Source organism: Oncorhynchus masou, chromosome 26, assembly GCF_036934945.1.
Source record: "Oncorhynchus masou masou isolate Uvic2021 chromosome 26, UVic_Omas_1.1, whole genome shotgun sequence".
Classification (NCBI taxonomy): Eukaryota; Metazoa; Chordata; class Actinopteri; order Salmoniformes; family Salmonidae; genus Oncorhynchus; species Oncorhynchus masou.
This window is the reverse complement of record NC_088237.1, coordinates 10,030,809-10,049,064: the sequence shown is the minus strand read 5'-3', so window position 1 is coordinate 10,049,064 and position 18,256 is coordinate 10,030,809. Positions and strand designations below refer to the sequence as shown.

The window sequence follows — 18,256 nt, the reverse complement described above, 5'->3', positions numbered from 1 at the left end:
CACCTGGATATGTTTATTTTTGAACCATTCCATTGTAGATTTTGCTTTATGTTTTGGATCATTGTCTTGTTCGAAGACAAATCTCCGTCCCAGTCTCAGGTCTTTTGCAGACTCCATCAGGTTTTCTTCCAGAATGGTCCTGTATTTGGCTCCATCCATCTTACCACCAATTTTAACCATCTTCCCTGTCCCTGCTGAAGAAAAGCAGGCCCAAACCATGACACTGCCACAACCATGTTTGACAGTGGGGATGGTGTGTTCAGGGTGATGGACTGTGTTGCTTTTACGCCAAACATAACGTTTTGCATTGTTGCCAAAAAGTTCAATTTTGTTTTCATCTGACCAGAGCACCTTCTTCCACATGTTTGGTGTGTCTCTCAGGTGGCTTGTGGCAAACTTTAAACAACACTTTTTATGGATATCTTTAAGAAATGGCTTTCTTCTTGCCACTCTTCCATAAAGGCCAGATTTGTGCAATATACGACTGATTGTTGTCCTATGGGACAGAGTCTCCCACCTCAGCTGTAGATCTCTGCAGTTCATCCAGAGTGTTTCATGGGCCTCTTGGCTGCATCTCTGATCAGTCTTCTCCTTGTATGAGCTGAAAGTTTAGAGGGACGGCCAGGTCTTGGTAGATTTGCAGTGGTCTGATACTCCTTCCATTTCAATATTATCGCTTGCACAGTGCTCCTTGGGATGTTTAAAGCTTGGGAAATCTTTTTGTATCCAAATCCGGCTAATAAACTTCTTCACAACAGTATCTCGGACCTGCCTGGTGTGTTCCTTCTTCTTCATGATGTTCTCTGCGTGTTTAACGGACCTCTGAGACTATCACAGTGCAGGTGCATTTATACGGAGACTTGATTACACACAGGTGGATTGTATTTATCATCATTAGTAATTTAGGTCAACCTTGGATCATTCAGAGATCCTCACTGAAGAGAGAAATCCTCACTGGAGAGAGTTTGCTGCACTGAAAGTAAAGGGGCTGAATAATTTTGCACGCCCAATTTTTTAGTTTTTGATTTGTTAAAAAAGTTTGAAATATCCAATAAATGTCGTTCCACTTCATAATTGTGTCCCACTTGTTGTTGATTCTTCACAAAAAAATACAGTTTTATATCTTTATGTTTGAAGCCTGAAATGTGGCAAAAGGTTGCAAAGTTCAAGGGGGCCGAATACTTTCGCAAGGCACTGTAGGTGTTGGGAGACAGTAAACTCTCCTTACAAACTCATATTAAACATCTCCAATCCAAAATCAAATCTAAAATTGGCTTTCTATTTCGCAACAAAGCCTCCTTCACTCACGCAGCCAAAATCCAAAATCAAATCTAAAATCAACTTTCTATTTCGCAACAAAGCCTCCTTCACTCACGCAGCCTAACTCACCCTAATAAAACTGACTATCCTACCGATCCTCGACTTTGGCAATGTCATCTATAAAATAGCTTCCAATACTCTACTTAGCAAACTGGATGCAGTCTATCACAGTGCCATCTGTTTTGTTACCAAATCACCTTATACCACCCACCACTGCGTCCTGTATGCTCTAGTCGGCTGGCCCTCGCTACGTATTCGTCGCCAGACCCACTGGCTCCAGGTCATCTATAAGTCTATGCTAGGTCAAGCTCCGCCTTATCTCAGTTCACTGGTCACGATAACAACACCCAGCCGTAGCACACGTTCCAGCAGGTATATCTCATTGATCATCCCCAAAGCCAACACCTCATTTGGCCGCCTTTCCTTCCAGTTTTCTGCTGCCAGTGACTGGAACGGATTGCAAAAATTGGAGACTTATTTCCCTCACCAAATTTAAACATCAGCTATCTGAGCAGTGAACTTTTCACTGCAACTGTACATAGTCCATCTGTAAATAGCCCACCCGATCTACATACCTCATCCCAATACTGTTTGTATTTACTTTTCTGCTCTTTTGCACACCAGTATCTCTACTTGCACATCATCATCTGCTCATTTATCACTCCAGTGTTAATCTGCTAAATTGTAATTGTTTGCTCCTATGGCCTATTTATTGCCTACCTCCTCATGCCTTTTGCACACACTGTATATAGACTTTCTTTTTTTCTACTGTGTCATTGACTTGTTTGTGTCATTGGCTTGTTTATTGTTTATTCCATGTGTAACTCTGTGTTGTTGTCTGTGTCACACTGCTTTGCTTTATCTTGGCCAGGTCGCAGTTGTAAATGAGAACTTGTACAACTAGCCTACCTGGTTAAATGAAGGTGAAATTAATAAAATTAAAATAAAATAGCTTTCAACAGCCAGGATTATTTTCCCCTAATTGCAATGAAAACAGAACTTGTTATAATCTATACAAGGTGTTATATAAGGTCTACCTCCTGAGAGGTGAGCCGCCACCTGCCATTAGGCTATAACACAACAGATAATTACTGAGTTTGTATTTATTGGCAGCATAATTCTGTATGTGACTTCACTCAACCTTGAGTCCCTTTAAATGCACTCACTCACCTCTTGCCAAGCTTAATTACCTCATTCAGCATTCACCATTCAATATCCCCTCTGAGTTCTGTGAATGAAAACATTCAAGAAGTCATCTTGTCACATGGCCTCTAATAGGGTTTGAGGGAGGAATGTCAAATATCATAAAACTGCTGTTTGAATATTCAGAATAAGTCTTTTGGGGGAGAACTCCCTTGACACATGTCAGCTTTGCCGACAGGAATTTCATGGTTCATGTTTGACATTAATCTTGTTTTTAAGAGGGGCTACTTATCTGAATTGGATGCATACTTCAAGGACCCTGCATGTCTGGAATTCATCAAGCAACAAAGCTATTTCTGTCAGGTTCAGGAAGCAGAAAAATAGGTTTGATTTAATATCAAGATATTTTATCAAATACAATTTTTTCAACAAACATTATTAAGGTGTGCCCTCAGTCTTTCTTTTATACTACTGCTTTTGTCTATGGTTTTGTTCATGGAAACTAGGCTATTGTACCTGCATGTGTGTGGGTGGATAGAGAGCTTTGGTGAGACAAAGCCAAGTGAACGATGCCTCTCGGCACTAATATTGCAGCAAAGAAAATCACATCGACTCAACCCCCCTGGCATCCAATTTATTTTTAACTCGTCTCTTGCTCTTGCCCTGCTGTCTGCAAAAGATGCTCTTCGCTTTCTACTACAGCATGTGGTTAGCAATGCATGAACACAGCACAAACATCCCATGCGAACGTTGATAAATACATTTCACTGCCTGGCTGACAGAGACCTGCAGAGCATGAAAAGGTAGGGCTGTGACCACGGTAGAAAATTGATATTACTGGAATATGGTTCAATTCTCTGAGGGGGTAATTGTCCACAAGTGACAGTAATTCAATCAATGAGGAATGGTCTTCTGTGGAAAGCAATAAGTGAGACACATAGGTAATAATTAGCAGAAAACCACTGTTCATTAGGGCTATTTGGTCAGTAATGACCAATATCTGTAAATCCACACTGTATGAATAGGGCCTTATTATTGTGGCATTAGTGATGTGATAACAGACTTGAATGATGTTCTGATTCGTGAACAGAATGGTGTGGGTGGACTAGTTCTGTAATGTAATCGGCAGCTCACAGTCTGCAGGGTCTCTGAAGTGCTTAGAGCTTTGAGGGGAGGTGTGTGTGAGCGTGCTTGCGTGCACCCGTACGTACGCGTGTTAATTCATCAGTGTGTGTGTGTTGAACCAGTTTACAGTAACGTGGTTGGTGGGCACTGTTGTATCGAATTGATTCCACATTTCATGGGCTGTCTACTGTCATCCAAGCCCTGCGATTTTTACTGTAAAATAAATATGGTTTCTCTGTAATGGTAACCTACAGGACAGGGCACTCATTCAGCACAGCTCGCGTTGTCCTCACCTATCCTAGTCATTATCAGACACTGACCTACACAGATCCAGGGTGGCAGGTAGCCTAGTGGTTAGAGTGTTGGGACAGTAACCAAAAGGTTGCTAGATTGAATCCCTGAGTTGACAAGGTAAAAATCTATTGTTCTGCCCCTGAACAAGGCAGTTAACACACTGTTCCTAGGCTGTTGAAAATAGGAATTTGTTCTCAACTTACTTGTCTAGTTAAATAAATGTAAAAAAAAATCCCTCTTGAACCTTCACAATGATAATGTACTGACGCGTGTGTTTTAGGAGTCATTTTCAGGCCAATCAGGCATATCCCACTTTATGTCTCTGCTGTTAACACTGCTCTGATGAAGCATGAAAGTACCTCGCTCACTCACCTTGAGTTTGGATGTTCGAGGGGAGAGGTGTGTGTGTGTGTGTGTGTGTGTGTGTGTGTGTGTGTGTGTGTGTGTGTGTGTGTGTGTGTGTGTGTGTGTGTGTGTGTGTGTCGAGTGCCTCTCCAGACTAGCACTTTGAGAATGAGAGGTGCTGCCTTTGTTACAAGTTGAATCACTAGCCTGGAGGCAGGTGTGTTAACACTATCATTCCTACTTTGTGATGTCTGCACATGTGAAAACCAACTACAAAAAAGGTGCTATATTAGAGGGATCTTCAGCAGTTCGCACAGGAGAACCCAATGAAGAACCCTTTTTGGTTCCAGGTAGAATCTTTCTGGGTTCCATGTAGGACCATTTTCACAGAGAGTTCTACATAGAAGCCAAAATGGTTCTACGTGGAACCAGAAAATATTCTCCCTATAAACAAATATGGTTCTCCTATTGGGACAGCTGAAGAACCATTCTGGAACCCTTTTTTTCTAGTAGTTTCTGTATTTGAGGATGGCTACATACATCATACATTTGCTTATAATCTACCTCAACATATGTTTCAGAAATATAGTCAGCTATTAAAGAATGAACATCACATAACACTATCTCCTCAACATTAAAAAGTCAGTTCATTCTTTTGACGCTGATTCTACATACTGTCATCATATTCCATAATACTCTCTCTGACAATGGCACAACGTGGTGGCCTACAGTAGTATCCTCCTTGCCAACCACATCTGTACACTACTGCACAAATCTGACAGAACAGTGTTTCCTGAAAGGCCTCTGTGGTGCTTCTTTGTTACTGCGGAGATTGTCTCTGTGAAAACAGACACTTACGCTTGAGCTTGTGGGATGTTCAGTGGCTAAGTGACGTTTGGCTCATTGGGCTTGGCAGTTCTGTCATCCGTTTTGAGACGAGAACCCCTTTGGCTGGGCCTGTGGAGCTAGGAGTCAGGGCAGCAGGGTGATGAATGGGACAGTTCATAGAGAGCAGGATGGGGGCCCTGCCTGGCTGCACTCAACCTACTGTATGTTGGTGGGACTGGGAAAGACACATCATCCAGAAAGCGAGGTCAGTACAGGTGCATCAAAGCTGGGACCGAGAGACTGAAAAACAGCTTCTATCTCAAGGCAATCAGACTGTTAAATAGCCATCACTAGCACATAGAGGCTTTTGCCTACATGCATAGACTTGAAATCACTGGCCACTTTAATAAATGGAACACTAGTCACTTTAATAATGTTTACATATCTTGCATTACTCATCTCATATGTATATACTGCAAATACTGTATATACTGAGAAGTGGCTTCCATCTGGCAACTCTACCATAAAGGCCTGATTGGTGGAGTGCTGCAAAGATGGCTGTCCTTCTGGCAGGTTCTCCCATCTCCACATAGAAACTCTGGAGCTCTGTCAGCGTGACCATCGGGTTCTTGGCATCTCCCTGATCAAGGACCTTTTCCCCGATTGCTTAGTTTTTCCGGAGGGCCAGCTCTAGAAAGGGTCTTGGTGGTTCCAAACTTCTTCCATTTAAGAATTCTGGAAGCAACTGTGTTATTGGGGACCTTCAATGTTGCAGAAATGTTTTGGTACCCTTCCCCAGATCTGTGCCTCGACACAATCCTGTCTCTGAGCTCTATGGACAATTCTTTCGACCTCATGGCTTGGTTTTTGCTCTGACATGCACTGTCAAATGTGTGACTTTATAGACAGGTGTGTGCCTTTCCAAATCATGTCCAATCAATTGAATTTACCACAGATGGACTCCAAGTTGTAGAAGAATCTCAAGGATGATCAATGGAAACAGGATGCAGCTGAGCTCAATTTTGAGTCTCATAGCAAACGGTCTGACTAGTTATGTAAATAAGGTATTTTTGTTTTGTATTTTTTATAAATCAGCAAACATTTCTTTAAACCTATTTTCGTTTTGTCCTTATGGGGTATTGTGTGTATATTGATGAATAAGGCTGTAAACTAACAAAATGTGGAAAATGTCAAGGGGTCTGAATACTTTCCAAATGAACTGTGCATTGGGTCCCAGTCCAAAAAGAGTCAAATGTATTCTGACAACAGTGTTGAAATTTAAAATACGTCATTGAGTTTCACTCTGTACAATATTAACTTAAAATAACACACTTTTTTACTCAATGCAGTATTGTTCATTATTCTAGAGTTCAATTTTGAGAGTACTGTTTACTCCTACCAGTGTCATTACAATTTACTCTGACTCATAATATTAAATAAATGGACTCTGATCAGTGTAAACACAGAAACATTATATTCCTACCATAAATCAGTCAACCCAAAATATTACAGAACATCATTTTTTGGTAACATGGTGTAAAATCCTTGACATAAAATAAAGCAATAGGGGCAGTATGAATTGAAAGCCACTGTGCCTCTGTGGGGAATTTCTAAATTGTTCTGATACTGTGTGCAAGCGTGAAAATGAAATCACATGAAGCAGTACTGGACCACAAACTAACTTGAATCATCACCACCACAGGACGTCTGTATGTCAAATGATCTGTGATGCGAAAGATCTTCGACGTTAACAACTTGGGATACCTTTTTTTGTCCATACAACTTTAAATGCGTGAAAATGTTCACAAAGACAGTGTGTCTAAAGCAAATAACCAGCATGGTGTCATCCTTTACAATAATAGACTGGATTTCGTAAAACATTGGCATCTCACAAAGAACTTTAAGACAAACAACCAAATCTACATTCCCTTGATGTTTGGCTCATTTTACACTCAAAACCTCAGTGGAAGAAGGCACCCGGAGTGCGTTTGGTAACTATTGAGCTTCTTCCATTACATTCAAGGGCACCATTTTCCCTGGACCAAAATATCTAGGGCAAATGTTTCCCAGTTGTATGCCATGTCACTTTGGTGTTTCTTGGCCAAAGCTTGTCACTTTCTTGTCTGTGTGTTTTGCTTCATAGCGCAATACAACAGCTATGGAGAATTGAGAATTGGCCTGATTTTCTGAATACATCGCAGCTGACGCACCATAGAATTATGCTTTGGTAACAACCTTTTTCCAGAAAACAAATGCTTGAACAATCTGTGGTGTTCTGCAATCCAGTGCTTCGAATAGCCTGTAATACCATCTGATAACACTGGAGAAAGTACAGTGTGGAATATTTGAAGCAACAAAAGCAGCAAATGCCAGTGTCGATCATTTGGAGACACCAAGTTACCAAAGATAAGCGATAGATCGCGTAGTAGGAACCAAGACTGAATGGCATTTAAGCTCAAATCATTGGAACTCTCTAATTAACTTCACTGCAGGGGGGTATGTTGTTTCTTTCCATATAACCATAGTTGAAGCTCTGAATTCTCATGCTAATTTCTTTTGAGGTTAAATGCCTGTTTGGCAAGTGCTGTAGTAGCAATTTCACCTCGTATTGCCCAACACCCTCCAAGATGATGATATCAGCGAGCATGATATCAACTTAAAAATTCTCAGTTGTATGAAAGTACTGTAATGAATTTAACAGGCAGAATTGTTTAACACCCATCACAGAGGGCAGAGTGGGCAGATTTCTCTCCATTGTTTGGCAGTGTTCCACATGCATCTCTTTAGTTTGAAATACTATCTTGGGACTGTCTTCACTAAACTCTGTCTGAAAGTCGTCTGTCTCGGCATAACAGAAACGGCAGCAATATCTTGCACTAAAATATTCCACAAAACCAAATAAACCACGAATACAGAGGTTGTCACCTGTAACTTGGACAATAGTTCCATGAATTTGGTGATCATACAAGGGAACCTTAATTGTTTACATCTCGTCCAAGTAGTGAAACCAATAGGTTTTCATATCTTGAGCACGAGATAAAGAAACCAGGTGAATATTGAGCAGAGAAGAATTCCACTTTGGAGAGACATTTCTTAAAGTAAAGTAAATGGTAACCAATTTATGCATACCATGCTTCGATTCAAGAGGATTAGCGGTTTTAAAGTCGTCATTCAAGAGTTGAGTTTGTATCGCATATCTTTTGAGAATAGAGCATGATTCTTAGACAAATATCCACCAGGCAAGTCATAGAGCAGACTTTCTTTGGGACCATCCACAGGCTGCAACATTTTGTTTAGGTGTGCATTTTTGTAAACAGACTAACGTCTGCAAAATGGGTATGTGCATGGATTTATCTGCAACAAAAACCTGGTCATATGTTCCACTGGTTCTATTGCGTTGTGTGTCAAATCTTGTGCCAAGAACATATTCAACTGGATCTACAGTTCCCCACTTCTCTGAGAAGTATGTCAAACTTTTGGTTTCAGAATTCAAGACACGGAAAGGATTTTCAATTTGCCCAAAACACTGATCTATTTTACACCCTCATCGTTGCCAGTTTCCTGTAAAGACAGACACGTCTTCACCGACTTTAGCTCCACTGTGGATATCATCAACTATCTCTTCCATGGTACTGACTAAAGTGTCAACCATTGTTTAACCAGCTCCTGCTGCTTTGAGCTATTGTTGCTGCACAATTATCCACAACATTCTTATTATAGAGAGCTGAATCACAATGTGAGCTTGGTGCTGGCCCATCACCATAAAGCTGTTTCCTGTAAAACTGTTAGTAGCATTAGAGGGGCCTCCACCATCATTATCAGAAACTCGCTCTACGCTCTTCATACGCCCTGTTACAGTTTTCCCCCAATTGTTTACACACTGAAATTGGAACTTGACACACAAATCACCGAAACCTGAAACTCATGTACCAAATCCCTAAACCAAGTCTGCAAAATTGCAAGCGCAATTCCTGCTTTACACTCAGTTTTCAATTCTATATCACACTTTTTGCAAGACACTACACACTGTTCTCTACATTAGTCATAACATTCAAAATTAAAATCTCTTTTGTCCCTTTGAAAAGCAACACCAATCACAATGCCATGCTCTATTCACCAACTGGCAACACCCACTCCTCACGGGTGTAAGCACTAGTTGCTGAATTGTTCACTTAGAAATCAGAGCTTTAGCACTATAAAAGGCCACAGATGAGCGCTCCTGTTTTAGAGGAAAATGGAAGTCAATGGTGAAGCAAGAGCTAGAGGTGAAGGACTGAGAGTAAGAGGAATACGAGGAAGGACAGTTGTCTCAGATGAGATCATGTGCTCAACCATGTATTGAGTATGAGGGAGGCTGGGCAGAGTTCAGCCCAACCTGAGCCGCTACATGGTTGCATCTGTCATTCAGAAATGAGAACCGGTAAGTTACATAAAGAGCATAGTGTAGATGGTAGGTATGTATACTGCAGTCCGACATATCGGTAGACCTATGTTACTCAGTGGTTGTTGGCCAATGTACAGCAATGTCATTTCATATTGAAAGAAAATAGATGTAGGCTTACTGTAACCAATCATATCATATTTGTGGTCTTCTGCAGAACTGAGACGGCCATGGTGGAAGACACCGGCTGTTCACACCAGAACAGGAGACCGCTATTGTGAACATGGTGGTGGCAAACAATACCATTAGACTACTAGAAATCCAGAACCACAACTGCAGACATTGTGCCATTGTGCCATTGTGAATGTCCCTGGACAGTGTGGAGGGAATATCACCATGTACGCAGCCTTTAGCCAGCAAGGTGTCCTCCATCACCATGCCAACCTTGGTCTCTACAACACCGCCCTTCTCATTCCTGGACACTATATGGCGTCTTCATTCCAGCTGAGCATAGTGGTGGACCAGAGCAATGTCAGTAATGTTGTCATCTGGAACAACGTGAGTTTCCACCGGGTTGCTCTAGTCCACAATTTATTGTTCTATACCTCCCACCATATTCCCCATTCCTAAACCCAATTGAATAGTTTTTTTGTCATGGCGATAGGTGTATGACCACCATCCCCTCGCACGCATGCCTCTTCTCCAGGCAATGGAGGATGCATGTGGTGAAGTTGATGTGGGGGCTTTCGGTGGCTGGATCTATTACTCCAGAAGATTCTTTCCCTGCTGTTTAGCCAGGGAGAACATCGCTTGTGATGTAGATGAGGAGCTGTGGCCAGACCAAAATAGTTTTTTATGCATTTTGCATGTGTTTTTGTGTTTAGAGTTTTGAAAGAACTTTCATTATTGTACAGAAAACCCTTTATTTTACTGAATGTTTTTCCTGGTTTTCTCATGTTGGGTATGGAAAGTGTTACATGCAAAACACAAATCACTGTTTTTGTATTGCATTTGTGTGTGTGTGTGTGTGTGTGTGTTATTTATGTATATTTGAGTAGGTATACATTACTGTAACAATATTTTACAACCGGCTACAGTATAACACTGAAAATGTAAAAGGCATAAACCTGCTGTTGGGAAATTCATAGCAGTGTTTTGTGTTGAGCACATCAGTGTGTTGTTGGTTGGTAGACAGATCTATTCAAAACACATTTTGGAAAGAGATAAAACAGTTGTCACGTTCTGACCTTAGTTCCTTTTTTATGTCTTTGTGTTAGATTGGTCAGGGAGTGAGTTAGTGTGGGTAGTAGATGTTCCTTTTTCTAGGATTCTATATTTCTATGTGTTTGGCCTAGTATGGTTCTCAATCAGAGGCAGGTGTCGTTCGTTGTCTCTGCTTGAGAATCATATGTGTAGCCAGTTTTCTCCATTTTGGCAGTGTGTGTTTGCTTTCTGTTTTTGTGTCTTCACCAGACAGAACTGTTTCGCTTGTTCTCTGCGTTTTGTTTATCTGTGTTCAGTTCCATTATTAAACGGATGAACACGTACCACGCTGCACCTTGGTCTTCACCTTCTTCCACCTACGACAACCGTTACAACAGTTTTGAATGCAGTGATTTGTAGAGTTTTGCATTTTGTATTTGTGGTTTTGTGCTTAGAGTTTTGGGAAAATGGCCCAAAGATTCAGCAAATGTGTGTAAACAATTGTGGGAAACTGTAAGATCCTTTCTAAATCCAGAAAAAGTGCCAAATACATGTGAACAGCCAACCTGACTACACTGTAAAACGCAGAGATTTCCCTGGACAAAGACACTGGAATCACTTCAGATGTTTTTCAAGGCTATTGGCATTTGCCTGGCGGCATTTGCAAACAAAACAAAGCCCTTTCTGTGTCCAACAGATCTGTTTAATGCAGCATTCTGGCTCTCAGCTCTGCTACCCTGGGATTTCACCTTAGTTGTATTAACGTCAATGTCGTTTGTGGAAAAGTGTGCATGTTTGCCAGGCCCTGAGAGGTACCAAAGACAAAGTGAGTTTTGAAAAGCTCATCAAAACAGCCCAGTGAGCCAGTATGCAGCCACGTTATTGTTATGCAAATGTATACTTTTTGATTTTATCTTGTTGTTTTACTTTAGATTATTTATTCAATATTTTCTTGACTCTGTTTCTACAACTGCATTGTTGGTTCAAGGTTTGTAAGTAAGCATTTCATGGTAGACCTGTTGTATTTGGCACATGTTAGAAGTTAAATGTGATTTGATGCCTTACAAGTTACTGTATGTTTTTCAATCACGATGAAGTAGGCGTTCTCTGGGTCCCCACAGCAAGCCGATAGGGCTGTTGACTTCCGGTGATGCCATCCAGATGTTGCTGGATGCTGGTCCCTGCCTATAAGACAATAAGACACTAATGTATTGTCAGAACATCTATTAATTTTCACATCAGCTTCCGGCGCCGACAGAGATGGCCGCCTCGCTTCGCGTTCCTAGTAAACTATTCAGTTTTTTGTTTTTTTACGTGTTACCCCAGGTAATCTTAGGTTTCATTAAATACAGTCGGGAAGAACTACTGAATATAAGAGCAACGTCAACTCACCATCAGTACGACCAGGAATATGACTTTCCCGAAGCGGATCCTCTGTTCTGCCTTCCACCCAGGACAACGGAATGGATCCCAGCCTGCGACCCAAAACAACGACGTCGTAAAAGAGGAAACGAAGCGGTCTTCTGGTCAGGCTCCGGAGACGGGCACATCGCGCACCACTCCCTAGCATACTACTCGCCAATGTCCAGTCTCTTGACAACAAGGTTGATGAAATCCGTGCAAGGGTAGCATTCCAGAGGGACATCAGAGACTAACGTTCTTTGCTTCACGGAAACATGGCTCACTCGAGAGACGCTAATTGAATCGGTGCAGCCAGCTGGTTTCTTCACGCATCACGCTGACAGAAACAAACATCTTTCTGGTAAGGATGTCTTGCTCCCAGGCAGACGAAATAACTTTTTTGCCCGCTTTGAGGACAATACAGTGCTGCTGACACGGCCCGCAACCAAAACATGCGGACTCTCCTTCACTGCAGCCGAGGTAAGTAAAACATTTAAACTTGTTAACCCTCGCAGGGCTGCAGGCCCAGACAGCATCCCCAGCCGCGCCCTCAGAGCATGCGCAGACCAGCTGGCTGGTGTGTTTACGGACATATTCAATCAATCCTTATCCCAGTCTGCTGTTCCCACATCCTTCAAGAGGCCCACCATTGTCCCTGTTCCCAAGAAAGCTAAGGTAACTGAGCTAAATGACTACCGCCCCGTAGCACTCACTTCCGTCATCATGAACTGCTTTGAGAGACTAGTCAAGGACCATATCACCTCCACCCTACCTAACACACTAGACCAACTCCAATTTGCTTACCGCCCAAATAGGTCCACATACGAGGCAATCTCAACCACACTGCACACTGCCCTAAACCATCTGGACAAGAGGAATACATATGTGAGAATGCTGTTCATCGACTACAGCTCAGCATTTAACACCATAGTACCCTCCAAACTCGTCATCAAGCTCGAGACCCTGGGTCTCGACCCCGCCCTGTGCAACTGGGTACTGGACTTCCTGACGGGCCGCCCCCAGGTGGTGAGGGTAGGTAACAACATCTCCACCCCGCTGATCCTCAACACTGGGGACCCACAAGGGTGCGTTCTGAGCCCTCTCCTGTACTCCCTGTTCACTCACGACTGCTTGGCCATGCACGCCTCCAACTCAATCATCAAGTTTGCAGACCACACTACAGTGGTAGGCTTGATTACCAACAACGACGAGACGGCCTACAGGGAGGAGGTGAGGGCCCTCGGAGTGTGGTGTCAGGAAAATAACCTCACACTCAACGTCAACAAAACAAAGGAGATCATTGTGGACTTCAGGAAAGAGCAGAGAGAGCACCCCCTATCCACATCGATGGCGTAAACATCACAGACAAACTGAATTGGTCCACCCACACAGACAGCATCGTGAAGAAGGCGCAGCAGCGCCTCTTCAACCTCAGGAGGCTGAAGAAATTCGGCTTGTCACCAACAGCACTCACAAACTTCTACAGATACGCAATCGAGAGCATCCTGTTGGGCTGTATCACCGCCTGGTACGGCAACTGCTCCGCCCACAACCGTAAGGCTCTCCAGAGGGTAGTGAGGTCTGCACAACACATCACCGGGGGAAACTACCTGCCCTCCAGGACACCTACACCACCCGATGTCACAGGAAGGCCATAAAGATCATCAAGGACAACAACCACCCGAGCCACTGCCTGTTCACCCCACTATCATCCAGAAGGCGAGGTCAGTACAGGTGCATTAAAGCAGGGACCGAGAGACTGAAAAACAGCTTCTATCTCAATGCCAGCAGACTGTTATACAGCCACCACTAACATTGAGTGGCTGCTGACAACACACTGACTCAACTCATGCCACTTTAATAATGGGAATTGATGGAAAATACATCACTAGCCACTTTAAACAATGCTACTTAATATAATGTTTACATACTCTGCATTACTCATCTCATATGTATATGTATATACTGTCCTCTATATCATCTACTGCATCTTTATGTAATACATGTATCACTAGCCACTTTAAACTATGCCACTTAATATAATGTTTACATACTCTACATTACTCATCTCATATGTATATACTGTACTCAATACCATCTACTGCATCTTGCCTATTCCGTTCTGTACCATCACTCATTCGTATATCTTTATGTACATATTCTTTATCCCTTTACACTTGTGTGTATAAGGTAGTAGTTTTGGAATTAGGTTAGTTTAGATTACTCGCTGGTTATTACTGCATTGTCGGAACTAGAAGCACAAGCATTTCGCTGCCCTCGCATTAACATCTGCTAACCATGTATGTGACAAATAAATTTTATTTGATTTTACATATAGTATACGTCTGACAAGCCAGACAGTAGTGATTCTAATATGTATTACAGTGTCATACTGCCACAGTTGTAGTTTAACTAGTAAGAGGTATTATAGCAGTAGAGTTGGTGATAGTGCTCTTTGCTGGGGTATGTGCTTGTACACTTGAGGGAGAGAGGGGTGAAGAGGAAGAGGGAGACAGAGATCAGGTTACAGCGACACATTTAGTCAAATACAAATTATAGCCTGACCTTAACGAACTTCACAAGAGTTTCAGCTGAAGATCTTGTTGACATCTTTCCCGATTTGTTGAGGCCTTGAGAGGAGGGAGGCAGAAGATGGACAAGGAGAAGAATGTCAGTGTCCCAGCCTAGAAACACACATTTTCATTCTAACATTAGAAAACTGTCAGAACATGTTTGCCATTGTTGGTGTGGGTTAAAATGGAACCCACATCCCCTTCAACCACAATCCTACAATTATTCTCCCTTCCAAATGCACATACTAGAACTTCATATTCCAGTATAAAGTGGTATGTCTGTACCATTTCCCATCTCAGCTGTGAACTCAGCGTTGTGTATCCTCTGCAGCCTCCTTTTCACAGGTGCTTCAGTCTCCACGGCAGGTAACAACTCCTGTCTTCTGCAGTGTAATAGTGGGAACACAGACAAAAAAATAAACAAACCTTTTGTTTACCTGAAGCAAATTTGTCACTGGTGCATGTTAGAATCGAGAAGAAAAGTTGTACAGTTGCAGGGACTGTGTAATGTTAAACGCTCCCCAGTCACCTTCACATACACAAAGCCTGATTGATGTTATCTTTAATTTCAAGTGACCGAGGAGGAGCATGTAAACAACAGCAGTGCTATGTTACACCGCTTTGCAACTTCAAAAGTGATTCGAAAAATGCTGTGTTTATCATTTGAACATCTCGTGATGTTTCAGTGGCAGTTTCACTATCAGCAGATTGTGCCTTTAAAACTGTCACGCCCTGGTCGAAGTATATTGTGTTTGTCTGCATTTATTTGGTCAAGCCAGGGTGTGACATGGGTTTTTTGTGGTGTGTTTTGTCTTGGGGGTGTCTAGCATAGTCTATGGCTGCCTGAGGCGGTTCTCAATCAGAGTCAGGTGATTATCGTTGTCTCTGATTGGGAACCATATTTAGGCAGCCATATTCTTTGAGTATTTCATGGGTGATTGTTCCTGTCTCTGTGTTTGTTGTCACCAGATAGGCTGTATAGGTTTTCACGTTCCGTTTGTTGTTTTTGTATAGTTTGTTTTTTCATTCCTCTTTAAACATGTCTCAAATACCACTCTGCATTTTGGTCCGCTTCTCCTTCACCAGACGAGATCCGTTACAAAAACAGCAAAACCATTTAAAAAAAGAGTCTTACACCACTTCCCCTTGGCCCTATAACCCTATCAATGTTTGCAGATCCATAGAGTGAACGCTACACAACTACACTACTTACACCTATCCACACCCTTCAAATTTGCAAAGATCAAAGGGTTAGGGCTAAGGGAAAGTGGTAGGGAGTTAATTGGGACCCAGATTTATTTCGTACTCACAGTCTTGCTTTTGGGGTCGGCCAGGAACGGGATCAAGTAAACTATTCCTTTTTGCATATGCCTCCTTCACATGTCATGAGGGTACTTATTCTGAAACCCGAACAATTAATAATTACTACATTGGCAATAATACATGAATGCAAAGCATTGATCTTAATGCGTTAAAAAAATGGATGGTTTGCCCATGATCCTCTGTCAAATTTGCAACCAATACCTTGATCATATTACGCCTGGTGTGGTCAGTCAAGTTTTTGTCAGAGTATACTCATTCACTCCAGCTTTGCACTGGGTATTGTTTTCAACCATCTAATAAAAAGCACAATAGACATAGACCCTAGTACACCTGGGTTCTTTCTCAAAATATGTTTTTTTTATTCCTCACCTCCTTCTCAAATCCCATTTGATAGTAAGACCCAATGTTCCTCTTCTAATTCCTTGTCCTGTAGTTGGTTTTGAAAAGGATGGAAGAGGACATATTGAGAAAGAGCTCAGTGGTAGCCAGCCATCCTCCTGGAGAGCTACTGTGCACGCATTGGGTGGGCAAATCTATGTTTCTATTTCTTTGTTGGCCTAGTATGGTTCCCAATCAGAGGCAGCTGTTTATCGTTGTCTCTGATTGGGGATCATACTTAGGCAGCCCTTTTTCCCACCTTAGATTGTGGGATCTTGTTTGTGTGGAATTGCTTTCTGCACTGCAAATCACTGCAAATCAAATCCAATCAAATGTATTTATATAGCCCTTCGTACATCAGCTGATATCTATCTCAACCCAGCCTAAAACCCCAAACAGCAAGCAATGCAGTTGTAGAAGCACGGTGGCTAGGAAAAACTCCCTAGAAAGGCCAAAACCTAGGAAGAAACCTAGAGAGGAATCAGGCTATGTGGGGTGGCCAGTCCTCTTCTGGCTGTGCCGGGTGGAGATTATAACAGAACATGGCCAATATGTTCAAATGTTCATAAATGACCAGCATGGTCAAATAATAATAATCACAGGCAGAACAGTTGAAACTGGAGCAGCAGCACGGCCAGGTGGGCAGGGGACAGCAAGAAGTCATCATGTCAGGTAGTCCTGAGGCATGGTCCTAGGACTTAGGTCCTCCGAGAGAGAGAAAGAGAGAGAGAAAGAAAGAAAGAGAGAAAGAGAGAATTAGAGAGATCATACTTAAATTCACACAGGACACCGAATAGGACAGGAGAAGTACTCCAGATATAACAAACTGACCCTAGTCCCCCGACACATAAACTACTTCAGCATAAATACTGGAGGCGGAGACAGGAGGGGTCAGGAGACACTGTGGCCCCATCCGAGGACACCCCAGGACAGGGCCAAACAGGAAGGATATAGCCCCACCCACTTTGCCAAATCACAGCCCCCAAACCACAAGAGGGATATCTTCAACCACCAACTTACCATCCTGAGACAAGGCCGAGTATAGCCCACAAAGATCTACGCCACGGCACAAACCTAGGGGGACGCCAACCCAGACAGGAAGATCACATCAGTGACTCAACCCACTAAAGTGACGCACCCCTTCTAGGAATGCTATGAAAGAGCGCTAGTAAACCAGTGACTCAGCCCCTGTAATAGGGTTAGAGGCAGAGAATCCCAGTGGAAAGAGGGGAACCGGCCAGGCAGAGACAGCAAGGGCGGTTCGTTGCTCCAGAGCCTTTCCGTTCACCTTCACACTCCTGGGCCAGACTACACTCAATCTCAATCATATGACCCACTGAAGAGATGAGTCTTCAGTAAAGACTTAAAGGTTGAGACCGAGTTTGCGTCTCTCACATGGGTAGGCAGACCATTCCATAAAAATGGAGCTCTGTAGGAGAAAGCCCTGCCTCCAGCTGTTTGCTACTGCATGTAGCTTTACGTTCGTTTTTGTATTTTGTTGTTTTTCAGTGTCATTTTAAGAAAAGTAAAATGATCGCCTACCACGCTGCACCTTGGTCCAATCCATCTCTAAATGATCGTGACAATGATTGAAGTCGATAAGAGCAGGACTGGAAAAAACCTACATACTAACTCACTCTCCGGTAGTCCAACCCAACATCGCATCGATGAAACCTCAGGAAGATCAATACAGTTTTTAATTATAAAAAGACAATCATAGCAAATAATGGAAGGATACCTTTGGCTGCAATATCTTCCTCTGTTCTCCTCTTTCTGTTGCGACTTTGTGTCAGTGTAACAGTGACAGTCTGAGGAACCACCAACAACCGTGCAGCAGCTTGCAGAAGAGTTAACCTAATCTGCCAATTACATGACTAAATGTATACTCTGTTCTCAATAATGCTGCAGGATAATACAGCCAAATTGCATATGTGTCATTACA

At 42.5% G+C, this 18,256-nt stretch overlaps 1 long non-coding RNA gene across 1 annotated transcript; it reads right to left on the bottom strand.

The window, feature by feature from the left end:
• Window positions 1-14,448: 14,448 nt before the first annotated feature.
• On the bottom strand, window positions 14,449-16,363 carry LOC135514533 (uncharacterized). The gene is made up of 4 exons (XR_010451689.1): window positions 16,306-16,363; window positions 15,924-16,013; window positions 14,899-14,996; window positions 14,449-14,670 (listed from the first exon to the last, which is right to left on the bottom strand). It is a non-coding gene; the product is annotated as an uncharacterized LOC135514533 (long non-coding RNA).
• Between the last annotated feature and the right edge of the window lie 1,893 nt (window positions 16,364-18,256).